General features: G+C 39.1%; 1 protein-coding gene across 1 annotated transcript in view; it reads right to left on the bottom strand.

The window, feature by feature from the left end:
- The window catches only part of MGAT5 (alpha-1,6-mannosylglycoprotein 6-beta-N-acetylglucosaminyltransferase), a 114,684-nt gene that overhangs the window by 86,532 nt on the left and 12,118 nt on the right, over positions 1-16,034 (bottom strand). The gene's annotated exons all lie outside the window — the stretch shown is intronic.

Raw genomic sequence — 16,034 nt, 5'->3', positions numbered from 1 at the left:
GAACCACAAATAACCCAGATCGAACATTAGCAGTGGGTGAAAGATAAATGCCTAAGAAGTTTTTTGAGCAAAAGTGAAGTGACACTGTGAACACTGCAAGCAAATAAACATCAGGAAGATTAAAAATGCAAGCAAGCAAGACTTAGAGAAATGTCAGCAAAACCACTAGCAAAAAACCTCCCCGCACTACAGCAAATTCCAAGGAAGTAGTTTTTAAAGAACAAGAGCAGAGAGTTTTTCCCTTTCAAGAAGAGAAAGGGGCCAAGACATCCAACAATTTTTCTTCAAGAACCTTGACAAAAATTAATTTTTAAACTTAGTGTTGCATAACAACAAAAGAAAATAGTCATCCACTGAATTAAATTTATTTTAAATAAAAACATAGTCACTAACATTTTCTATTCTTTCTCCTTTGCAAAAGTTTTTTTTTTTATTGCAATATGACAAGAAAGTTTTGGAAGCTCAGGTTTGGAAAGAATATTAAATTAAATACCTGCTGTGCAAGTTTTCAAGAAAAGCAAACAAATGGGACCATCTAAATCAGAGCAAAACAAAAGCCAAAAAAAAAAAAAAAAAAAGGATTAAGGCAAAGAAGAAAAGTAGCAACCCCTAGTTTTCAATAAAACACATTGCCTTATGTACCATTTACAACAAAATCAGAATTAAAAGAAAATAAAATTAATTAAACTTGTAAGAAGGTAAGGCTGGTTACAGATTCCAGTGACACACACAATCCATTCATCTCCATTTGACCTAAGCTTTCAATTAAAGCAGGAGAGAAAAACTAGCTTGTCTAGCAGTATTGTTAAGGGCTAAATCGTCAAGAGGTTTTAAGTCAATATATAAAATGAAACGACAAGGACACACCACAGCTCAAGTAACACGTATGTGCAAAATAATATAAGGGTATAAATGCAATTCCTGTGAATCACAAAAGCGCCACACCCATGATCATATTTTTCACAAGTCAAGTTGCAACCCTTATGTGTATTTTTCTGTCTGGAAAGTCAGAGTCTATGTACGTAAATGCATCAAACTGGACAAAACAGTATAGGCCACAGAACAACATAAGAAATTAAAAAAAAGAAAGGACAATTACCACAGCTCCCTCCTAGCCCGCGCTGGGTTCCACTGAGGTACAGAGTGAACACCTCCTACCATGCAGGAAAGGTTTTAAAAGCCAGACCTACCTCTCCAGACTGGTATTTACACTGCAGTAAATCCTACTCAGGGATTAAGAGACCTTGGTCTCTCTGGTACCGAGGACAAAGATCTGTCCTGTGCCCAGCAACCACGCCATGCAAAAAGAGGTGAGCGCGAGGGGATGGACTGGACACGCAAAGAAACAAACCTCAGGAAGTGTTGCTAACAAGAGGGAGACTCTCATTTCCTTTTTGTCCTGTAAGTCAACACAGCAAAGCAGAGTTTCCAGGAGAGATCTGAGCACGTTCAGGCTTCGCTGAGATTAAAGGGAAGAAGAAAGCAGAAAGCAAAAAGATGTTTTTCACAGAGCCGATCTACAGGCAAACCTGCCGTGGGCAGCACGTGGCCCTGGGGGAGGCAGGAACAAACCCTGCTGCGGGAGCAGGATGGGGACAGGGAAGGGAATGACAAAACGCTGATGTTTCCATGGGGGAACAGGAGAGGAGTAGAGGATGGGCGAGGGGAACACGGTCAGCCCAGTGTGCACAGGCAAATACACAACTTCAGGGAGCTGTCAGCACAGCAAGGCCAGAGAAAAATCCTTTTACACTAAATTGAGATTAGAAAGCGGGGAGGTGTGCTTGCCTGTTAAAACATTTATGCTGCATGACAGGATGAAAATGGCTATACTTCAGAGAAAGTGTGTCAAAACTCTGCAAGACTCACGCTTGGGGGTTTTCTGCCTTTTCTTTTAATATTCTCTCATTCAGAATTTGGAAAGAGAGGCTGATACTGTGGCTGGGAAAGAAAATGATTTCAAGAACATGAAGTTTGATTTATTAGCTTAACAGAGGCTTACTGTACGGTATAGGAATTACATGCAAGACTATGTCATTGCAAAAATAATACTAATTTACAGGGTTTTTTCTTAAATAAAAAAGCTCTGTTACTATCCACAGTTAATTGCTATGACTATTAAGGAGTGAGAAAAAATTCTGAATCTCTGCCAATACCAACATTTTCCTTCACTACAGAAGTGTGCCTTAAATGGAAGTGACACAAAGAAAAAGAAGGGGGTTTTTTTGTCAGTCATGCCAGATGACTGTCAATAAAAAAAAATGCTCAGAATTCGTTCACAGTTTCTAAAATATTTTTCCTTCTAAATTTCAAAGAATTGATGTCTCAGAGGTGTATCTACAGAAGTGTTGTTTTTATTTTAAAAAGGCCTCTTTTCGCATTTATCATTAAGAGTTCTAAAGCACAAAAAGTCCTCTTCCTGAATTTTAATGTATCCAACAGGTTAAAGAATCCTAGAGATATCCTTCATGTTATGCAAAGTACTGTCCTTGAAAGTCTTTGTCATTTCTACCCTTGAGCTCACAACATTAGGATTTCTTTTAATTAACTGAGAACTGTAACACAAGCACAAAAAAAAAAAAAAAAAAAAAAAAGAGTAGCTTTAATTATGGCAACTGTCAACAGCACAGCAAGAATTTTAAAGAAATCTCAATAAATATGCAAAGAGGCGTCTCAGAGATTTATGAACACGCCCAAATCCCCAACTCCCACAGCACTTAATGAGACACTCCTGGGTACTCCTGTAGGTGTCTGAACACCTTCTACAAAGCAGGCTGGGGCTATGGCTGAGCATAATTCACACCTGTAGTCCCCATCAACGTCAGCGTGGTGTGGTGGGCTTTTGGCACCTCCCGAAAAGCCCACACATTTAAGTCACTTCTGATTATCTCCATCTGTGCACATTTATTCCTGTACAAAATTATCTCATCTCTGTTTATAGTTTAAACCTCAAGCTTAGACCTCGGGCTCACACATGGAGACAGGAATACTAGCAGCAATTTATAAAAGAGTAGGAGTGAGGTTGGAATTTTTCAGCACCAGCTTATTTCTTCTTTCTCCCTCCCCGCATCCTTCTTAACGTGTTAAAGAGGGAGGGAAATAAAAAAAATTCTTCAGGATTTGGAATATTATGCTTTGGAAATATAAATCATAGCTGTAACAAGAATTCATGAGAAGAAGAAAACTTTGAGATTTGAATACTGGTACTGAAAGTTATCTTTTCAGCTACTCTTTGTGATTTGCCTAAACGTGGAAAAAAATTAAGAGACCTGCATGTTTTAAGCTTTATTCTTCTTCAGAACAAGAAATCCAAGTTTACAGCTCTGCTTTTTATATTGTACCAGTTTAGCACCTGAATTGAAGATATTTTTATAGTAGTGCATTTTATATGTTATGAATATAAATAGCTTCATAATCAATATTATATATTAAAAATAATATACAGTATATTCTATAGAAAATTTAGACAAACATATATCTATCTATCTATCTATCTATCTATCTATCTATCTCTCCTTTCTCTTCAGATTCTTCTTCATCCATTATACATATATACATATATATATATATATATATATGTATATGTGAAGTCATTTTCCAGCACTTGACTTTTGAGAGGGTGGTCAAAATCAGTTTAATTGTGGTACTCAGAAAAAGAACTTGATCGGTTCAAGGACTATCTCTTCCCACAAAAAGTGGGTATATTTAGTAAACTCTTTCTTGGCGTCATCTTCAGAACATTCACATTAACAGATGGAATAAAAATGTGGCTCACAGGCAGGACAGACTGACCTTCCAGGACAGGACTCATTAAACCCACAGGCAGAAGGGACAGCAGAGTTTAGGAACACTGCACAGTTCTGTCTCCAGTTAGTTCAGAAAAAGTTTGCCTGGGTCAGTCACTCAAACCTGAAGATCTAATAGTATTACATCTTCCTCAGGTCCAGCAGAATCTAAATAAATTCAATAAATTCAGGCATCACTGGATTTATTTGGTGCCAGGACTTGTGCACTGAAACGCTGGGCCCCCTGCAAGGGAATTTTCTGCTCTTTCTGGAGTTCCCCTTGCTAAGAAAGGTGGCCTCCAGGAGTACAGGGCAAGGCTGGCGAGGAGGCTGCAGAGGCTGCAGCAGGCAGGGGCTGCTGCTGTTCTTCCTTAAAACCCACCAGCACTGCACAGCTGATGGCACAGGGACAGTGACAGCCCACAGGGACCTGGCCCAGGCTACAGTCAAAGTAAGGAGAAAGAAATGAGAAGAGAAACCTTGGAAAGCCTTTTATCCTTTGCAAACTGAAGTAGATTTAGTGAACAGGAGAGGCAGGTGAATGGGTTATCACTGACAGGGCTGTCAAGCACTGGCACAGGCTCCCCTGGGAAGTGGGGGAGCCACCATTCCTCAGGGATGGGTATGTCACATGGATATGGCTCTTAGGGACATGGTTTAGAGGTGAACTTCTCAGTTACAAAAAAAATAAATCATCGTGGCTGGCAGCACTTTAAGAGGGAATAATTTCCATCACTCAGAAATCTATCTAAATGATGTTACTCAAAGTGAAAGTGCATTCATTTACAGTAAAAAGAAAATGAAAACTACTATAAAATCACTTCCACTCATACATTTTTGTTCCTTTTTTTCTTTTTTCTTAAGTAGTGAAAGTATCAGATAGCTTCATTTAGGAAAATAAAACAAAATACACTGAGTGGCTAACCACCCACTGAATGCACTTAAGTCTCTTTTTATAAAAGATCGTCAACAAGGTACCTTTGAAGTAGTAAAAGAAACAGTTTGACCCAAAATCAGCATTTCTCTCCTTACATTTCTGTTTTCAGCACTGTGCCTGATCTCTCCATCATCCTTAACCCCTACTGCAGTGCCTGGCAATGACCCATTGTTACAGCCTTGCAAAGTGACTGAGCAACTCATTCAATTTCTGTTTTTGAAATATAAGATTGGAAAAAAAACCCCCAAAACTACTTTCAACTTCTTAAAAAATCATTCATTTGGCTGAACATGAACATGGTGTTTCTCAATACAAAAAGTGTCCTTGTTTTCCAACACCCGTTAAGTGGTAGCTTGCATAAAAGCAAGACTACTTTTGACAGGGTAGCATTTCATATCCGGCTTTTAAAATGCCAGTTGACCTTCCCTTGCTCCTCCTAAGTATTTAATTGCCTTAGTCTAGTGACACACTGAGCCACCATCACATAAATCTCACCCAGCACATATTCAATACTTCTACTTTAAAATGTACTATTAAAATATAAGACGGCCTTTTATCTGTGTTCTGGTTTTCTATTTAGATCACATGTTTTTCTCCAATGCTGTAAAGTTTTTATTTGGTTTTGTGAGGGATGAATATTTTTTTATTTAGGTCCATCACATAATTCAAGTAATTCAAATAAATACTATATAATAATATAGTAATATATAATAAATACTATACTACAAATATATAAAAAGGTTTGTGATAGTGACAGACATATTTCTGGAACATACAAGAAACACATAAAGCAAATTTATCTTGAAATATTATCTTAAAGCAGCTTGTCTTTTCATGGAGCACCATCAAGAGGAATCTGTCCCTTTCTTCTTCACAGAAGAAAACTTTCACCTTTCTCCCCAGTCTGACATCCATGAAAATTAATAAGAGTTTCTCTTCTCCACGTAGGACAGTCCCAGCTCTCTCAGCCTCTCATCCCATGCCAGACGCTGCAGTCCCTTAACAGGTAGAACTTCTCCAGTCAAAAGTTAAGTAGGTAAGAACTCATTCTGACCGTGTGGAAAACCACTCAAGCCTGAACACTTCAAACCAGACACAGCACATTGACACACACCATGGTGCACATTAACATGGGAATTCTGAAAGTATCCATAAACGTTGTGGCAGCAATTCAGTTCGTATTCCTGTTAGCATGGCATCATCTGTGAAAAACCAAATACTATTCTTCACGTAGATATGGTGCTTGAAATACAGGATAACATAAAGTGCTAAGCATGAGATGACTCAGGGGTTAAGCACAATTTAACAGTTTCAGCTGTGTTGTTAACTGTGAAAATGTTTTAAAAAAACAAGGTATTTTAATGCTTCTCACACTTACTTGAATTATCCTGTTACTACCATAAGCCTACATTTGCCCATCTTGATCTGCTGTAAGTGAAATATTTTCAACACAGTTGTAAATACCAAAGAACAGCATCAACATAAGTCTGTATGTAACCAAACTCAGAGTCACCAACAACAGCAGCAGGAAAAGTCAACCAAATGAGAACATACACATTGGAGACACAGTCCAGGGTACCAAGCTGGTATACTGCATAGGCTTTTAAAAGACTAAATTAATAAGTTTCATGCTTCAAATATCTATTCCAAGCATCTTACTTGATTTATGCACAGTTGGCTTTTACAAACAACCCATACAGATAAAGAATTTTGGAGCCAATACTATAAATCTTGCAACCATTTACTAGAAAAAGCCATTAAAATCTCGGAAAACCTCTTTTTTTCCTCCAAGCAATAAGCATTCCTTCATCAACACAGCTTCTAACATGCAAGTAAATGCTTTTGGCCTCAAATCTTGGCTGCCTTTATCAGAGTAAATGATACAAGTCTTTTGAAAACGCTTTGAAAGAACTGTATATCCAGTCTGAAAGCATAGCTATAGACATTCCTCCACTCAACAGCTTTCCATAATTACAGCATTTTATCAATGAAATTTTATGCAGGTTACTATCAAGCCCATTCTGTTTCCCAGACAGTCCCAGAACACACTGCAAAGTATCATTAAACAAGTGTGTGAAAAGAATCTTCTTTCATCCCAAGTCATTAAAGACAAGCTTGGTCGATTCTGATATTCAAGTTAAGGCAACACCAGAATACAGTATACCTAATTTCAGGTCCTTTTTAAAGATCCTCCCGCTGGTTCTTTTCAGTAGTATCTTCCTCCAGGTACCTTCATCCCCAGAAAAGGATTCTGGTTTGTCTGAGTTGCCTTATGAGTAAGACTTCAAAGTTCTGCTTTAAAATGCCTGTTTACCAAGTATCCATGTATACACGCACTCTTCAGGAATTTGCTGGAAGTGAGTAAAACTAAAGTAGCACTTCTGACATCAGCTCCAAGTCTCCCCTAGTGTAATGAATGTGCTTATCCCATGCACACATACAGAGATTAAGTCAAAACCATTCCCACAAACAGCCTCCTTTTGATACCTCAAAATCTGGGTTGTATGATTAAAAATAAAGTAAATTAATTATCCAAAGAAGTTGAGTATCTAGGCAGTATTGTCTCTTCCATGTGACTCCTGCCAGGGAAGTAAAGAACAGAAAGCTGAAGCTCTGTATGATTTATACAATATTCAGATCAGCTTCATACAAATGATTAAGTAAGTTTACCAAATCTCTACAATTTCAGCTTTTTCAGATTTAAGAAATGCAAGTCAATCAAGTTCGGCAGTTATTTGATATTATTTCTTTCTATATTGTGGGAGTAAAAAAAAAAAAAAAAAAAAAAGAAACCCACAAATGATAAACAGGAACTGCAGAGGAAATAGAAGGGAAAAGGAAGAAAAGGAAGTAGAAGTGGACAGTTGTTAAGGCAGTTCTGAAGGGACAAAAGAGGCACATAAAGCCTCAATGAGACCTAATGCTCCCTCTACCCCAATAGCTGTTTAAGAACAGTAGCTGAATTGATTTCTTCCTTAAACACACCCTCAATAACTCTCAAGAGTTGCTGTGGAAGGAAACACGGTGGCAAAAAGCCCTGCAAAGTTCATCTTGATGTGTGTGGGAGAACTCCTGGGATGTGGCTGCTGTCTTTCACTGCTGACAAGTGCCCCCAGAGCTGCACCTCTTCTGCCTTCAGGAGACAGGAGCACGACTGTAACTGGGTTCCAGCATGCAGGGATGTCACATCAGGCACGACATTCTCCCACATGAAGGTGACATCCTCCTACTCCCCTCCCTTTCACTTCAGCCCTTTTTCCAGTGAGTTAAAGACCTCACCAAGCCATTAGGGGAATTATCTGTGCAATGGGAATAGAAGAGCCTTCAGCACACAGAGTGTGCACTGCAAGAGCTCTTTTGAGGCAGCAAAACTTGGGGCAGGGGGACCCACAGAAATTTACATCCAGCTCAGTCCAATACATGTCCTTTCATTGAAATGGGCAAAGCCTATCAATATTAGCACGCCAAGCCAGCAACAAAACCCACACAGTTTCAGCAATATTGTCAATACAACACGATATTACTCATACACTTCACACTTACAGTGCAAATTGTCATTTCTCCACCCCAGTTTGGCTTCCTTTCCCATCATAAAGGACATAGAAAACAGAAACAAAACTGCTACAGGAGCTGAAATCCTCCATATAACGTTCCAGCATCCAAGATACAATAGCCACAATTTTTCTGCTTCCTTACATTTTTCACAAAGTTGAATAAAAATTCGCAGAGGTGACCTCATAAATAAGGCTGGTAAAGCATTATGGTCTCAATCTGCAGGAGCAGGTGACAAAACGCTTACCTTCCAAACAGACTCACACAGCAGATGGCAACCCCTCACTAAGCGTGGAACTGAAGAACAGGGCTCTCTCTGCAATACCTTACAAGCACATGAAAGGTACTGCTAACAAGGAGAAAAACATCTGGAAGTGAGTGTTTATATATGGAACACAGCTGTTGAGTAAGCAAATGGAAGTGTGAATTTGCATTTGTTAAGTTTATCTATGGTCTGGCTGCTTTGCAAACAGCTACAAGGCAAAAAAAAAAGAGAAAAATCCAGGCTGAAAGGCTCAGAACATGTTTGGGGCAAAGTGTACACAATGCTTTCTCATACCTTTTTTAGAGCACGTGCAAAATTAACAGCTTCAATGGAAGATTTTACTTTTATTTAAATATTGAGGAAAAATAGCATTTTTTTAAACTTGTGCACACAGAAAATAATCACGTAGCAGAAAGCCACAGCACAAGACAGTGTGAAATAAGCAAACAATCCATTGCTTTTTCTGCACAATTTCCAGTTGTCATTCTAAAGTAAAACAGGAAGAATTTAAGGAGCTGTCTGTTTTCAGATGAAAATCCCATTCCTAAACAGGATTAGCTGGTAACCTAAAAATATCAGTCAGTAATCTCGAAAAGTCATAAGCTCATGCACCCCACAAGTCCTATACCAATCACTAACTAAAAGAAATTAGGTCAGAATCCAAATCAGATCACACTAGAGCAGTATCAATCTTCTTATTTCAGAGCTGTCACATTTTAAATCTTTCACACAGTTTACACATAAATTATTAAAAACAGAGGAGATCTGCCTCCGAACAGAGACTAACTAAAAGTGACATTCTAGTTTAATGTGACAGTTTAAAAAAATACATATCTTCAGTCACTTAAGACATACATCTCTAAATGCACCCCATCAGGCAAACAAACAAAAGCTATCTGACAGGCTGCTTTAGTTTCCCTAAAATGATCAGGGACCAGGTGACACTTCTTCTGTCACTGCTATGGACTACTTTCCTTGTACATTCCCATACCTTATTTTCTATATGTAAAAAAAACCAAACCAATAAACAGTAGATAATCTCCGACAATTTCTGAAATTTATTGATGTAAAGCCACACAATAAAATCACTGCCTCTCCTACAGTCTGGCTTCCTTTTCACAGTGACAAGTCTTCTAAGATGCAGACTCCAGGATACGTGTAAAGTATTTGAGCATATTACAATAACCTGCATCTGGAAGTCATTAGCTGCACTGCTAAAGAAGTGGCCACTTCAGCTCACATTGTTAAGCTCCACGTCTTGACTGACTGCCATTTGGGCAAAACCACAAATATCCAATGAAAGCATCTCTCTGGTAACTGTGTTCCCAGAAGTGGCATCACTGACTTACTGACAATTATCACAATTTTAATGGCTTTTAACCTTGGTGCAGCTCAGTGACTGACACTGCTGACAAGGAGAGGCAAGGAGTAGCTACAACCCGGAAATAAGTTTCAGCTACAACTTTTAGATAAAGGCTGACTCTTTCCATAATGAGAAGCAGCACAGTACTCAAGTCCTATGACATCTTCAACTCTAAAATTCATGCTTTATCTACAAACTTGTCACCAGAACCAAACCAAATGGGTAGCTAATGGCAGCAAGACATTTCAACACTCTTATTTTGACTAATTTGATGGTGACATTTATGAGCTGTAATCAGCTAAATGAATCAGTGTCATAAACCTTCATAACACGTACTGAACTAGAGGGCAAAGTAAGTGGTTTGCCTGCTAATTAAACAATAGTTTAAATTCTTGCCATGCAGAATAAACCTCTTATTAAATATCACCATTTTTGACTTCTTATACAACAAGTTTCTGTCTCTCCCTGGCTGAGTTACAATGACAATCACAAGTCTACAGACCAGCAATTCCTTTGGGAAGGGACATTTATGGACTGCAGTTTGAGAAAATATAGAAAATGTCATGAAAAAAAGCCAAACAAAGTTTTCACTCCTCACACACAACCACCCAAAAAATGCCCCCAAACCCCTGCATCCTAAAAACACCAGAACAAGCCCAACAACCAAAACCTGCCCAATGATTTAACCAGTGTTTACTCCCTCATCTTTGCTAATAGACAAACCCATCAGAAAGTAAAGTACTGTCAGCATCACCTGGCACGTGAACAACGCCCTGTAGACATGGCGTGCAATCAGCAGACATCTGTATCACAGTATCACTTGTGCAAATGGCATTGAACAAGCTTGTTTGAACAAGGTTTGTTTGAGTTTGTTCTGCTTTTCTCCCCCTTGGATCAGCTTACTTGCAGTGGGCCACCTCTGCTAATTTTAGCTGCAGTTCACAGTCATATTCAGCCAAATCCAAATAGTTTCTCAGGAACCCATACTCACAGGCATGTAACATCACACTGCTTAACTCTGACAAACCAAGTTTGCATATTCATGCTACAGGCAAAGTAGAGAAATCTGAGTTCTCTTCATACCACAATCTAGCAGTGATGCATAAAAAACAATCAGACCCTGCAGTGAAGAAACCTTCCCTTCATGCTCTCATGTGATAGGATATTACAGCTACGAGGGGATAAAGCAAAACCTGCCAACACAAACTCAGTTTGAATGCAAGACCCAGTGAAGAGCTGTGGGACCCAACTTACACAGCCTGTCGTGGAAAACAGCCATGAAAGGCCTTTTTCCTGCCAAAGTGGGCTGACAGAAAGGTTTGCCAGGACAGTTAAATTTTCTTGCTGACGCAGCTGTCAGAGAGCACTCCTCCTTGACTTGTCACTTGTCTTCAAAGACTAGAAGTTCCACAAAAGAAGGTAAACTGCTATCTCCTTTCCTCTCCCCATCTCCCCTGGAGCTACAAATTAATTAAAAAAGCATAAACAACTACAAAAGCCATCAATAAGAGGCAGGAAGGAGTTCAATTAAATAAACCCAGTAATGTAAAACCCAAACTGCAGGCAGACAATTGAATACAGTATCCCTGGGTTGATTTCAATATAAGGAAGGTTGAAAGAGCATTGTGTTACAATCTAAGCCTTAAGAGTAAGTTCCTTTACACTCATATCAACATAATAATTTTCTAATGCAGGAAAGAAAGCAGTTCAAAGCCCCAGCTGAAATACGACTGACACAGCAATCACATAATCTTTGTTCTCTGTTAAAAGCTTGATGGACTTTGTTAATGTTTATAATGTTACAAAGCATTAGACCTCCATGAATTGCTTACCTCCTCATTTTGAAATGGGTACCAAGGCTGATGTTTCCTTCCAAGGAAAGAAGAAACTTCTAAAATATCTTGTCAGCCCTACTCAAAAGGCCTACAGAGCTCTTCAGTCCCAGCAGTATCTCATGATTCTAGAGCTACACCTTATGGGTTTGTCCTTGAAGAAAGTCCTGCCAGTGACACAGCACTTGAGGGGGGTAACTCTAGAACAACCCTAACATTTCTCAGTAGGTACACCACGTGTGTTATGAACCAAAACCATCTCAGTACTGCTCATGTCAGAATTATCTTCCAACACAAAATCCACAGAATTTTGTTACAACCTTAAAGAATTAATTAACTTTCACCAGCCTAACTTCTTTCTTATCAACAAAATTTAAACAAAAGAGTACTGCTTGTATAAAGTACAGACAGCACTTAATAAGAGGTCAAATGAATCAACTTATCAAGACCAGTTTATCAAGTGTGTGCCAATACTGTGGATACCTTATCCTGAAAATGTATTAATGGCTGCATGCCAGTCCTACTTCAAAGAAAGCTGCCATGCAACAACTAACAAAGTCCTCCTCCTAATCACAAGCATGAAAATTCCTTAACTCTTGGAAACGTGTATTTACAATTTAAGGGGGAGAGCAGGCAGGCAAAACCAAAAAAAAACCAACAAATCCATACACAACTTATTTTCTGCCAAGGGCAAAAACATTCTCCAAAGGCATTCTCCAAAGGGCTGAGATGACTCTGAACATTTTAGAGGACAATGTTCTGGGCATACACAGCAAAAATCCACTAAGAACTTGGAAGTCAAAGAGAGCTTCCACAACAATGATAATAGGTCCTTTGAAAAACAATTACCAGAGCAACTATGGAGGAAAAAGTGTTTGCATATGAGCAAATAGAACTGGACAGAAGAAAATAGTTGCCAGAATATCTTTAGATTCGAATTGGGAAATACATTTCCTTCATTTACCTCATTTCTCTCAAGTTGTTAGTAACTTGTTACGCATTTTGCATCTTTGTAGTATCGCTCTTAAATTAACTAGGATTTACCAAATGTTATAAGTACATATTCTAATATTGGATAACTTATTCTGAAACAAAGTTAGTGGGTAGTGAATATTAGTGGGTAGTTTTGCTATTACTGTAACTAAGATCTGGGAGAAAAAAAAACCCAAACAAACCCCAGGAGAAAGAGGTTTTGTAACCATAACAAACAACAGTGAGGTTTTGTCTACATACTTCTTTGAAGGTCGTCATAACGGGCCATAACAAAGGAATTGTTATCACCTAGGCTAAAATCTGATGAATTGTAAATAAAGATCACAACTGCTTATATTTGAGCTGAAGTACTTATGCTGGAAAGAAGTACACATCCACCATCTGGTGCGCAGTAATTACAGAAATTAAAACCACATTTCTGCGGCCTGCCTTTAACAATTTTTACTGATACAGTAATACTTGATCTTCTTAGGGAGCATAATCTACACTCATGCTGTTAAATGATCATAAGACTATCCAGTGCATGGCATAAGCAGTTCATTAAGCTGGAATCTTTAAAAACACTTGCTCGCTCCCCAGTCCTAACGGAAACAGTTCCCGTAGGTTCACGTCATGCCGTTCAATTTAATCCACAGTCAAGGCAAGTTAATTTCACACCTGCTGAGAGATATCGTGATGGATGGCACCACAGCAGGTCATTAATTTTGTTTCCTTTTGATTAATTTCACACCATACACTGGACACAGTCTTATGAGCTACGATGTCTAAGAGCAGGGCTTAATGCCTGCAAAGGGCTAAATCAGGCTTTGACTGCTTGCCAAAAGGCAAAGACCCCAGATGTGACACAAGTGAAAGGGAGCTTCACTGGGCTTGGCACTGAACTCTGACATTGTTACAGGTGTGGCAGGACACACACCAAAAAGCAGATTTTAAGCGTGTTGTTCCTGAGCATAGCCATAAAGCAGAAATTCTGGATATACCTTACTCACAGTCAAGAAGGTAAAGTTAGTTTTATTTGCCACAAAAACCCTTCCATCATTTACTCACTGATGATATACCTAACGTGGTATAAAGATTTACCAAAGACTACTATAATTCCTGATTCCAAAGGAAAAAAAAAAAAAAAGAGAAAAAAAAAATCAAGATCACACAGGATGAAAGAAGAGGAAGGAAAAGCTAACATTCAAGGATGACAACACCAGCCATCATTGCCACCAGAGCAGAAGGGGAAGCAGTGGGTCATTTTGTCACTCTAGTCAGTGAAGACATCTGGGGCCCTTGGAGGCTGCTGGACCCACAGGAGAGGGTCCAGGCACAGCAGAGGGCTGAGCTGAGCCAGCAGCTCCCAGCAGGAACAGCCAAATCTCCCTGCACTTATCCTACTGCTCCTGGCCTCTCAGTCTCACACCCCACTTTGTGCTATATGTGCCAAATCAACAGATCCCTCGACGAGCTGATTGAGATCAAAAAAACAAAAGAAGCCTTTTTTTCACATTAGCTTTCCGCTTGTTTCACAAACCAAGCTGTCTTACAGGTCAGGTGCATATCAGAGCTGGTGAAAAGGAGAAATTGTATCTTTTGGGAGCAAAGAAATGTTTCACTTAGCCCTTCTTCCCCTTTTAAGGAGTGACTCAAAGCAGCAGCCCCAAAAGCCTCATCCTCTCTGTTTTCTATGGAAGGACCTGTGCTCCCTAAACTCAAATTGGGATGTGCTTTCATCCCTTCTTTTCCCTTTCTCTGTGCACCCAAATATTCTACAACACAATAAATATCAGGGAATGGTTATTGCTTATCACTCGTGCAAAGCTTTTGCTCTTTTGCTCTTCAAAGTAGTGCTTTGCAACATAGTATGAGCAAATTTTTAATCTCTTTCTGATCGTGAAAAATAATTTAGAAAACACAGAAATGCTCATGCTTAGCAGCAGCCATTTTTGGCAAGAGAAACTATTGCAGTGAAGTCAAAATAGCGGAGAGAGTGACAGGGAGGATGGTTTTGTGATTTGACAAATGGAAATGACACGGGACACGTGATTCAGTATGCATGGCTTAAATCTCTCCGTGTGACAGGCTTAAGTGAGGAAGACACGAGCTGCTCTGAACCCATCTGTGCCAGCAGACTTCTTCTCCAACCAGAAGTCATTGCCCCCTCACGTCTGCCCATGGAATTAACCTCAGTGTCCCCTAGACATTACACAAATTAAGGAGGGCAATAATCAATTTGCTATTTCAGCTACAAATCTGGTCTTGCTAGTTTGGTTAGCATAGTTCAGGCTGTGTAGACTGACCCTTCCTTTAATATTGCAGGAATCTCTCTTACAATCATCCTGCTCTCTTCTGGTTCAGCACACTGACTGACACCATGACTTACTATCAAGTACTTGATCAAAGGCTCCGCACAAAGCTTGAATAGGTGCTGATTTGATGTGTTATAATGGTTACCTGTTTATTTGCCAACGTGTAATTATCAGCATGGACTGAAAAACTTTACTGTCAACTCCTATAAAGAATCTAAACACAGGATGAACAAGAAGCTGGATTAATAGGACTTAGCCACTGAATGGAAATTCAGAGCAAATTATCTCAATCATCAGAAGCTCTGAGCTGGATTTTGTGGACGCAACTCCCATCACTGGCAACCAATGATGACAATTTTGACAGTCAGGAGTAACAAAGGAAGGGCTACTGCTTCAACCAGATTTGCAGCAGTTGTTGTTCTTGCTCATCATCACCATCACATGGTTCACATTATGAATGGGAAAGTGAACATTTCAGTCCTCTCCCCAGTTACCCAAAACACAGTATAAAAAAAGAGTTTGTGAGAGAACTAGTTTTTGATGTTTACATTCTCGGATGTCTAGAGAACACCTGGGCTTACTTCCCTCTGTATATCTCAGTTCTAAGGGGCTGCTGAAGAAGCCACTTCCTATCCAAGATCTCTTTGTAGCTGAAAAAACCCAAACAATAAAACCTTCCCCACCCCATTCCAAAAAACCCCCTAAAACCCAAAACAAAACAACCCTCCAAAACTCCCAAACTGAACACCAACCAAAATCCTTAACTAAGCCACCCAGGTCACACTTCTCAAACAACCAACTTCTTATCCTCCCCTGAAAGTGGTGGTACTTTCCAAAAATAGAAACTTAATCTGCCTGTATATCATCTGAAATTAGGAAACAAGAGAAGCCCAGCTCTCAAGCCAGGTCTTAAATTGTTGTTTTTTTTTTTCATCTCACACAAATAATAAATAATTAAGGTGAAATTTCCCATAAGTGCATAGATTAATGCTTACCAAATCTCTTTAATTATT

Source organism: Chamaea fasciata, unplaced genomic scaffold (assembly GCF_029207755.1).
Source record: "Chamaea fasciata isolate MVZ Bird 193981 ecotype frontalis unplaced genomic scaffold, bChaFas1.0.hap1 SCAF_8, whole genome shotgun sequence".
NCBI lineage: Eukaryota > Metazoa > Chordata > Aves > Passeriformes > Sylviidae > Chamaea > Chamaea fasciata.
This window is presented reverse-complemented; position numbering and strand designations above follow the sequence as displayed.